The 10466-nt window shown below is 39.2% G+C and overlaps 2 pseudogenes across 1 annotated transcript; both read right to left on the bottom strand.

Annotated features, from left to right (window-relative positions):
* Positions 1-646: 646 nt before the first annotated feature.
* LOC147605680 (G-type lectin S-receptor-like serine/threonine-protein kinase SD2-5 pseudogene) lies at positions 647-4495 on the bottom strand (annotated as a pseudogene). The gene has a single exon (XR_015265105.1). The product of XR_015265105.1 is annotated as a G-type lectin S-receptor-like serine/threonine-protein kinase SD2-5 pseudogene (transcript).
* Positions 3970-9118, bottom strand: LOC147605679 (uncharacterized; annotated as a pseudogene).
* Positions 9119-10466: the final 1348 nt, after the last annotated feature.

Raw genomic sequence — 10466 nt, 5'->3', positions numbered from 1 at the left:
GTCAAGTATGACTAATATGCAACTGACTAGCTTTCACACTAGACTGCTAGACCGAACCAAACTTAAAAGATCCATGGCCACAAGTTCTAGTAGGTACACGAAGTTTGTGACTTCCCTATTTGGCATTAAACTCAAGGTAAGGCCACTTTCCTAAAGTCTGACGCTACGTACAAAAGAGAGGCTTCAAAAGAGAGGCTTCCGTTACATGCAAATAAAATGGTGAAACACCTTCTGGTAGGACAAACAAGCGAAACCATGTTAACGGATGGAGTTGTCAAGAACCTTAAAAACACAATCTTCAAATTTTTGCAATTATGAAACAATTGTGCATATTTTCCAACACTATCATTTCTCATCCTGTTTACACAAGATTATGGACCGTTCATGCTCAAGAACTGTACTTTTTATGTTTTTTAGTTAAAACATATATCTGTATTAGAAAGATGCAGATGGAGGGTTGTAAACATTATCTACGACGGCGGAACGCCTTCTTACGACAATATGGACGAGGGAAACCATGTAAACCGACGGAGTGGTTAATAACCTTGAAAAACAGTCCTCAAATTTTACAATTATCCAACAATTGTGCAGATTTGCCAACGCTGCCATTTCTCATCCTGTTCACACAAGATTACGGACTGTCTGTGCTCAAGAACTAAAACATAAATCGGTGTAAAAAAGATTTGTTGCCTTACATAATCTCAGATCTCTGTCATTCAACAAAGGTAAAAGAATATGTCATCTCACCAAAAAAGCTTGAAATTTGATCGCTCAAAAACTCTTTCTTAATCTTAAACTGCAGCAAAGCCCAATCTCCTACATGAGTCCTCTTTGCTCAGCATCACACTAAAATTTTACATGTTAAAAGATTCCAGATTGAGAACTCATTCATACCTATCAGCAAACTATGGCATGCGCTTTCATCTGTTGCTAAGTGGCAGATGGAGGGTAGTGAACATTATCTATAACGAGACATCTCACACAGCGTACATATTGACCACATGTCCCAGTCAATTGACGGGACACGCTGCTGGAAAACAGTCGAAAGCTGGAGTATCCTTCTGCGAAAGACATAGATGGGAAACTCAGATAAGACTCCTGAAAACTAAGCACCCGAGACCTGCCAGACATATCATCTTGGTGCTGAAAGTCGCACAGCAGACAGCAAGCCTTGACTATTGTTGTCAGAAGTACTAGAACTCTGCTGGCTAGAATTTATGGCCTCAACCATGCGAGCATGGAGCCGCACCGCAAACTGGGATGACAAGGGTGGTTCAGACACTCTCATATTTCCTTCCAACATCTGTACCACCTTTGTCATGGATGGCCTTGCTGGGGTCTCTTCCTGAATACACCACAATGCTATCCTCACCGCTTCAATGACACTGTCTTCACTGACGGTCCCCCTCAGCCTCTCATCCACAAGCTGTTCAAGACAACCATGTTCTGCTTGCTCAAATGCATAGGCAGGAAAATAGCACTTCTCAGACGTTTCAGAAGGCTCATAGTTTTTGCGACCACTGATGATCTCTAGCAAAACCATACCAAAACTATAAACATCACTTTTCTCTGAAATAGCTAAATTCATGAGCCATTCAGGTGCAAGATATCCCCTTGTCCCTCTCATGGTTGTGAACACTTGACTTTGCTCTTTGTTCAAGAGCTTTGCCAGGCCAAAATCAGACACTTTTGCATTGAAGTTCTCATCCAGAAGTATATTCTCTGGCTTGATGTCACAATGTATAATTTTCTCCCTGCAATCATCATGGAGATAGGCCAATCCCCGAGCAGTTCCAAGTGCAATTTTGTATCTGGTATTCCAGTCCAGCACCTGCCTGTTCTCCCCATCTAGAAATAAGCATTTATCTAGAGAGCCTTTGGACATAAATTCATAAACCAAGAGCCGATGCAGACCCTCTGCACAAAACCCACGAAGCTGCACTAAGTGGACATGATGGATGCTTCCAATGATAGCTACTTCAGCTCGGAATTCCTTCTTTCCTTGCCCCACGCTCTCAAGCTGTTTCACCGCCACTTTGGTCTTGTCAGGCAACACTCCTTCATACACAGAGCCGAAACCACCAGTCCCAAGTTTCTTGCTGAAATTGTTTGTGGCACTTTGAAGCTCTTTGAAAGAAAACCTGGCAGGCAAACCTGGAATAGACTCCAGAAAAGTATCATCATCTGCATAACCTTCACCTAGAGGATTCATTTTACGCACTTTAAAGTGCCAGTAGCTGAAGGTTCCTATGACGGCAATGATAATGAATACACTGCCTCCAATAATCACAGGTAGCACAAATGAGGGCAACCCCTGTGCCTCCAGTGATGCGGTTTCTGGAGATATCCCTGGCTTAGGAGCTTCAAGTGGGCCACTTGTTCTGACATAGAGAGCATGACCAGAACTGCTTGTGCTCTGAATAGTTCCAAGCTGGGAGAAAAGATAACAATATCCAGATTCATTGTAGAAGAAAAGTGAGCTGCAAGAGCAATTCTGTGTGCAAAGCTCTTTGCATGCATCAAGCCCAGAAGTCCTCACTGGTAGAATATATTGATTTGCAAAGTACTCAAGGCCATCCCCGATCTTCTCAAAATGAGAGGGGGCTGATCCGGATAAATTCTTGGTACAGGGAACCGTGGATGGTCCTTGGCAACCCTGGGTGATATTATTTATATTCAGAGGTTGGAGAGAACCAGGACAACTGCACTGCTCACCATTACAAAGGCCTAAGTGACCACAATAAAGAGGCAGTTCACAGCTACTCTGAAGAGCTGCAAATAGAGGAGTCCACACATTAGAAGAGAAGGCATAAATCTGAAGATTTCCATCTGTCTGTAAAGTTGCCCTGCAGAGCAAAGCATTGCTATTCAAAGTGAGCAGAGAGATCACCACTGAGTCGTTCCGAACAAGGCTAAGTCCTGTGGAATTGAGGACAGCATAGCTGGGAGCGCCAGAGGTTAAAGGGACAAGGCGCGAGTCCCCTGACATACTCCAGTACGGAAGGGCCGTGACAGCATTTGCAGAGAAGACAAGGTGCAGATCTCCTGATTCCAACAAGAGGGAGTAGGGGCCTGAAGACATGTCGGTGTCTGATGTGCTGCTTACAAGCTTCATATTGGCCTCCGGCCTAAGGACCTGACCTGTTAGGAGGGTGTCTGTGGGGTAATCAAAGCTCTGCCACACAGTTTTGTTCTTCGCATCCAGGAGGACAAGATTTCCTGTATCCTGCATCTGCATCTTTGTGGCACCCTGCCCCGTGGTATTGGTGGACCATAGCACATTGGAGCCATTTGCGTACATCAAAAGAGCATTCCCATCTGAGGTGAAGACGAGATTATCAGACAAGGAAGCAGGAGAGTCCCGGTTTGCTGTCCACACAACCTGGTGAGTAGAGGTGTGTATCACTGTCAGGTAGACGGATGCCTCCCCAGTGAATGTGTACAAGGCCACTGAAAAATCCGACCTCAGAGAATAGAGAAAGACACCATCACTGTCTACGTAAGACATAGCTGATGCAGAGAACCCTGCATCTATGTAATCTGTGTAGACACACAGAGTTCTGAGTGGGAGAAAATAGAGAAACAGAACAAGGAAAGCCAGAAGCTTTGCAACAACAAGGTGCTTGGAGACCTTGATTCTCAGACAACCTCCATGTTTCATCATCTGTCGAAGGAGGACTGTGCATGGAATTGGGGGTGCATCTTGCACCGGCTTTCTATGTCTTTCTTTCTGGGCATCCATCAGATGAAGCCAGATGTGATAAAAGACATCAGTTTTGAATGCAACAGCTTGGACCTGGTTCGTCCACCATAGGTCTAAGTTCAACCATAGCCATAGCACAGGGTTTCTACCTGTGCTCCAAGAGAGGTCATGTGCTACTTTGCCATAACGTTTTCAACTTGGAATGAGGTAAAGTCTTTCCTTAACCTAGAATTGTGAAAGAAACTACCACTGGCAATGGCCACAATTCAGGTGCAGCAGACATGGAGGCATACTTCACATGGTGCAGCAAATACGAAGAAATACTTCACCTGACCATAGACACTGCTTGGAGACCTCACCAGGTCTCTGCTGTAGAAAGACGGAGGTTCCTTCCCTTGGCTCTGCTTAAATCTTGCAGCAAAAAAACCACCTTTGCAAAGAAAAACCTTGAGGCCGGTGCTCCAGCTATGAAAGAGGCCCTTCAACCGGACCCGACGACTCCTCTCAAACTCTGCTGCAGACAAATCAAACCGGGAAACATGAGGGATCCTTTCTTCTGTTCAAAACCCTAATCTCTTGCACAGAGAAAAGCACTTGACATGAACTGTGTTCTGAACGCAGCTATGGTAGGACGCAAGAGGATTATGGCAGTGCGATGAAGGGAAAAGCCATGGATGCAGGCAGAGACGGAAGTTGGAACTAAAGACGAAAGCTATGGAGAAGAAGGATATGGAGCTTTCACCGGCCGATGGAAGACGTGGTGAAGAAACTTCAAGAAAGGGCTAGGTAGGTGACGGTGCAGCCCAGCGGCCTGCAATCAGTGTTTTGTAGGAAAAAGTCAAAGGAGAAACTTTTTCCGAGGAATTACGTGAGTAACACTCGTTTTCCAAAGTCAAAATCGAAAAATGATATCCCGTACAAGATGAAAACGACCATACTGCAAATCTCAGCCGTTAGAAAAATACGTCGCAAATAATGTGATCGCTAATTAATTACTCCACTTCGTATATTTTAGTTGGCATTATCATATTTTCGCAGGCACCCCGTGCTTTTGGCTCGCCAGGCACGCGTACACGTCACACACCCCATTCTTTTAACCCAGGGTTAGGCCACGTCACTCTAACTTTACACTTGCCAAAAACTTCCGATTTTCAAGATTTTAAAACTTCAAATTTTAATGTTCTCAAGAAAAAACCTTTGACTTCTGAGATACAACAGCTCTTCACAAACTAAAAAAAACTTTATATTAACAAATTAAAAATTACACAATGATGCACTAAAAAATCATAATACCTATCTTGATCATCGTTAAAGCATTAAAACATTACATAGTCAATTTTATACAATCATAGAAGTGATTATAGACAACCATAGAAGTGGTTTGGCAATCACTTCAATAGAAAGACAAATACATAACATTTTTGAAGTACTTTGAATCAATCAAATATAATGAAAACGTCGACAATGTGATGTAGATATGAATCACGTTTTCTTGGTTTCTTCAAAACAGAGAGTGAAGACCGTGCTTTATCAACCTTAGCACAACTTAATGTCCAAGCTTTTAAACCCATAACACGAGCTAGCATTTGGTGACCTTAAATTTACAAAAACATCTAGCAAGTAACAAACAATTTAAACAAAAACTATCGACCATTAGATCTACAGCATAAGTCATAATTTGACATTTTCTTTGGCTTCTTTATCATTTTAGTCTTACTAAGTTTTTAAAATTAATTATGATTTTGCAATATATGCTACTCTTGCTCACTCTTCTTGGCCACTTTGACTATTTGCCAACTTAAATATGAAGACTTGCAAGTTGTACAAGAAACGATAGCGATCATATGAGTGCTCAATGTATCATCAATTTGCGTGAGTGCTAGAGCTGAGAGAAACAAACAAAATAGAGATAAATAAAGGAAGATGATGTGTACCTTGTGATGACAACTAGTAGGCAGGCTTCACACAATCAAGGTGGGTACTACCACACCTACTCTAGGTTGTCTTGCTATTCACCAATGGGATCTTCTGCTAACAACAAGGTAATTCTCTTTAGTCTAAAGTAGGCTCCATTAATGAACATAGGAGCTCCTCATTAATTGCCTTACGCATTGTCCACAACCAACCATGCTAGCAACCAAATTAGGAATGGACGAAAATCCACAACCATCATGACCTTGCAAATTCATATCTATATAGCATGGACCAGCTGAAAACTCCACATCTAAAAAGGCAATAGTAGAAGATATCAAGCTTGGTATGCTTGTCACAGCGACAAAGCTTTTCTGAAACACTAGTGACAAATTAGCCAAGTGATCTAACACATCTGCCAAGAAATGCAACATGTATATAAACTTAAAGTTGGCAACTATCCCGATCATTAAGACTAACTGAAACCCAAAAAGTATTTTTTCATATAAGTAAATACAATAGTAACTTAGAGTGATTAAGATGCTAATTGGAACCTCAAATTTGTGCTTAGAAGGTTGTTCTAGATGTAAATTTACTCTCCTTGATGTGTTAATGAAGAGTCTATTGCAAGATCCTAATCTATCCACAAAAGAAAAGATTTTAAAAGCATTTATCATCAACATATTACGCATAACCTATCCCAAATCTAGCAATAAAATGATATCTAGACAATGATTATAAATATATGCATACATAAGACTAGCCACCATCAATCAATCTTTTCATTCTCCTCTTTTAGGCATAGGAGAAGTGGCTCAAGTATTTCACATACTTTTACAAGAACTTTATGCCGACTTAACCACCTTAGTTCTGGATTTTCTCCATCTTAAGGTGTGGACAGTCCAATTCTTCATGCAATTGAGCTAACCTTGCTGAGCGTTTAGAGCTCTTCTTAAACAAAGCAACAATCTCATTTAAGGTTGTATCCATAAAATTAGCATGCTGTGAGTTTTTAAATACATCAGGCACACATAAATTTGTTCTATGAGCAACACAATGGATGGCAGTCATGAAATGACTCCTCTTTTTCATCAAGGCAGCAAGACCATTTGTTACACCTGTCATTACCGATGCTCCATCTGAACCAAAACTCACTAGTTTTGAGTGATCAAGACCATATTCATCTAACAATCCAACCAAGGCAGTTTCTAATCCCTTTACCGAATAATCCATGACCTCAAGCAAACCCAAAAAAGAAGTTTGCACGTCATTATCATGCATGCAGCTTGCATGTAGCTTTTGGCTCGCCAGGCACGCGTACACGTCACACACCCCATTCTTTTAATCCAGGGTTAGGCCACGTCATGTGGCCTCCACTTGTTCGTCTGAAAAGACCACCAAAAGAGGTTTTCACATCAGTTCGTAATTAACAGTGTTTCCCAAAAACCATATATGATTTGCACCCAAAAAAAAACCCTCTAACTTTACACTTGCCAAAAACTTTCGATTTTCAAGATTTTAAAACTTCAAATTTTAATGTTCTCAAGAAAAAACCTTTGACTTCTCAGATACAACAGCTCTTCACAAACTTAAAAAAACTTTATATTAACAAATTAAAAATTGCACAATGATGCACGAAAAAATCATCGTACCCATCAACACCATATTAGTGAATTTGGGAATTTCCCAATTCCCATTTTTGAATACTTAAAAAAGGGGACATGGATAACATGTTTGTAAGTTTCTCAAAACCCTATCATATGACCTATCGTTGGAAAGCGCTTGAAAAATGGAATCTAAAGAGCTATAAAGCGCTCATTTTGGATTAGTGGTGTTCAAGTTATGGTTAATCCAAACTTTTGACCACGTGTCCCAAACTTGTGGGAAATTCCCATATTCCCCAATATGGTGTTCATCTTGATAGTCGATAAAGCATTAAAACATTACATAGTCAATTTGATACAATCATAGAAGTGATTATAGACAACTATAGAAGTGGTTTGGCAATCACTTCAATAGAAAGACAAATACATAACATTTTTGAAGTACTTTGAATCAATCAAATATCCCAAGATACATGTGAATAAACATGTATCTTGAAGTACTTTGAATCAATCAAATATCCCAAGATACATGTGAATAAACATGTCTTGAGGTCTTTGCTCTTCATTCCAAAATTGCATTTGAAAATCAAGAGCTGCTGCCAAGTCACTTCCAATAGCACATCTCTCAATCCTTACCTCATAATACATGTCACCTTTAATTGCCTTACGCATTGTCCACAACCAACCATGCTAGCAACCAAATTCAGGAATGGATGGAAAACCACAACCTTCATGACCTTGCAAATTCATATCTATATAGCATGGACCAGCTGAAAACTCCACATCTAAAAAGGTAATAGTAGAAGATATCAAGCTTGGTATGCTTGTCACAGCGACAAAACTTTTCTGAAACACTAGTGACAAATAGCCAAGTGATCTAACACATCTGCCAAGAAATGCAACATGTATATAAACTTAAAGTTGGCAACTATCCTATACAATCTTTCATTCTCCTCTTTTAGGCATAGGAGAAGTGGCTCAAGTACTTTACATACTTTTACAAGAACTTTATGCTGACTTAACCACCTTAGTTTATGGATTTTCTCCATCTTAAGGTGTGGACAGTCCAATTCTTCATGCAATTGAGCTAACCTTGCTGAACGTTTAGAGCTCTTCTTAAACAAAGCAACAATCTCATTTAAGGTTGTATCCATAAAATTAGCATGTGTGAGTTTTTGAATGCATCAGACACATATAAATTTGTTCTATGAGCAACACAATGGATGGCAGTCATGAAATGACTCCTCTTTTTCATCAAGGCAGCAAGACCATTTGTTACACCTGTCATTACCGATGCTCCATCTGAACCAAAACTCACTAGTTTTGAGTGATCAAGACCATATTCATCTAACAATCCAACCAAGGCAGTTTCTAATCCCTTTACTGAACAATCCATGACCTCAAGCAAACCCAAAAAAGAAGTTTGCACGTCATTATCATGGATGTAGCTTGCATACACTATAAGATGCTCCATAACAGAAATATCTGTCGATTCATCAACCATGAGTCCAAAGAAAGGAGAAGCCTTCACTTTTTGGATGACAGATTGGCATATCAATTCACTGATGAATGAGGCAAACAAGGCTGCAGCCTTATCATTTTGATAAAGCTCTTTGGGAAGAGCTTGCACACCACACATAGACATTAGTTCAACAAGGTTTGAAAACTTGTTAAAAGCAAGATCCTCCTTGGCAATGTAGTAGGCACATTGAAACAAATTTAAACCTCCCAAGTCCACATCACCTTGTTGCCGCTTTATTCCTTCTTTCAAAGCATTTTTGCCATAGCTGGCAGAGTAAGCAGCTCATTTATGCTGGTGTAAAGAGGCATGCACTCTAATAGCACTTAACTGTATATTCACTGATCCAGATGTACCAAATTCATTTCTACATTTTCTCATTTTTTGGCATATAGTGCAAAATATACGACCACGTGCAACATCAAAATGCGCCTAATCAAAAGGTATATTCCATGCATCATTCCACATACTGCAAGCATTTTTAATTCTCTCTACTTCACACTCTTGGGTGTTACTAGAGACACCTTCAAAATCGTGCAAACTTGAATCTCTCTGCTTTCTAGCCTTCTTTTTGGATACGGCAAACAGAACGTGTAAAGCCAGGCAACACTAATCAAATTGATTGCTTATGCGCCATCACGATAAAAAAAATAAACACTTCAATTTATAACATGATTTATGAACTGACTAACAACTATTTGACATTTATTTAAAAAAATCAGTATGTCAAATCACTCTTTTTACGCTTAAATTAATTAACTTTTTCAATATTTTAACTTTATTAAGATAAATCCCAAAAATAAACTTTTTTAATATTTTAACTTTATTTAAGATAAATCCCAAAAACTAATTTTTGGATCAATGTCAATATTCGATCAAAAAAGGTATGATCAATAATACTATAATGTAAAAATAACAAATAAATTAAAATCTAAAAAATAGTAAATAAATTAAAATATAAAAAAATAATTTACATGGTATATAGTTTAAACAAATAACTTACAAAGAAAAGAAAAAATAAAACTTATGAATAAACACAAAAAAAAAACTACGCATGGTTAGATTAAACAAAAAACTTACAAAGAAAAATTTGTTTGCATGAAGCTTGTACATTATTAAAAACTAACCATCACAATCTCAAGGTGAGAAAACCGATCCACAAACACAAAAACAAAACTAAACAACTAGAATTTCAAGGTTAGGAAACTAATTCATGAACACAAAAACCAAATAAATAAGCATAGCTATAGGGCACATAATAAAATTCTTTATTTTAAATTAATTTGGAGATATTCACGAACTAACCTACTAGAAAAAGACTTCTGGATTTATGGCCTTGCAAAGACTTGGGAATTACGGCCTTGCAAATTGGTGGCTATCTACTAATTATGATCTTGCACATTTATCACCTTACACATTGGAGGCTCGAATCTGCAAAATAAACAACACTGAGATAACAAGCTATATTTTCTCTCTCGTTCTCTCAAAATCCATGCATGCAAGCTACAAAATGTAGGGCTTCTCATGGCCATGGCAGCCTTTTGTCATCCGACTTCAGAGCCTCCCTTGCAAGGGAAAAAAACACTTAGAAAGCCAGTAACTCTCTCTCTCACATGCATGTAGCTTCGAAGCACTTATGCCAAGCACCAGAAAAGGAACCCTAACAAAAAGGAGCATACGTGAGTGCATGGCAGCAAAAGGATTGATAAAACCTAACAAAAACGTTAAT

This window comes from Cibotium barometz, chromosome 59, assembly GCF_041138505.1.
Source record: "Cibotium barometz isolate CiBa-2024 chromosome 59, ASM4113850v1, whole genome shotgun sequence".
NCBI lineage: Eukaryota > Viridiplantae > Streptophyta > Polypodiopsida > Cyatheales > Cibotiaceae > Cibotium > Cibotium barometz.
This window is presented reverse-complemented; position numbering and strand designations above follow the sequence as displayed.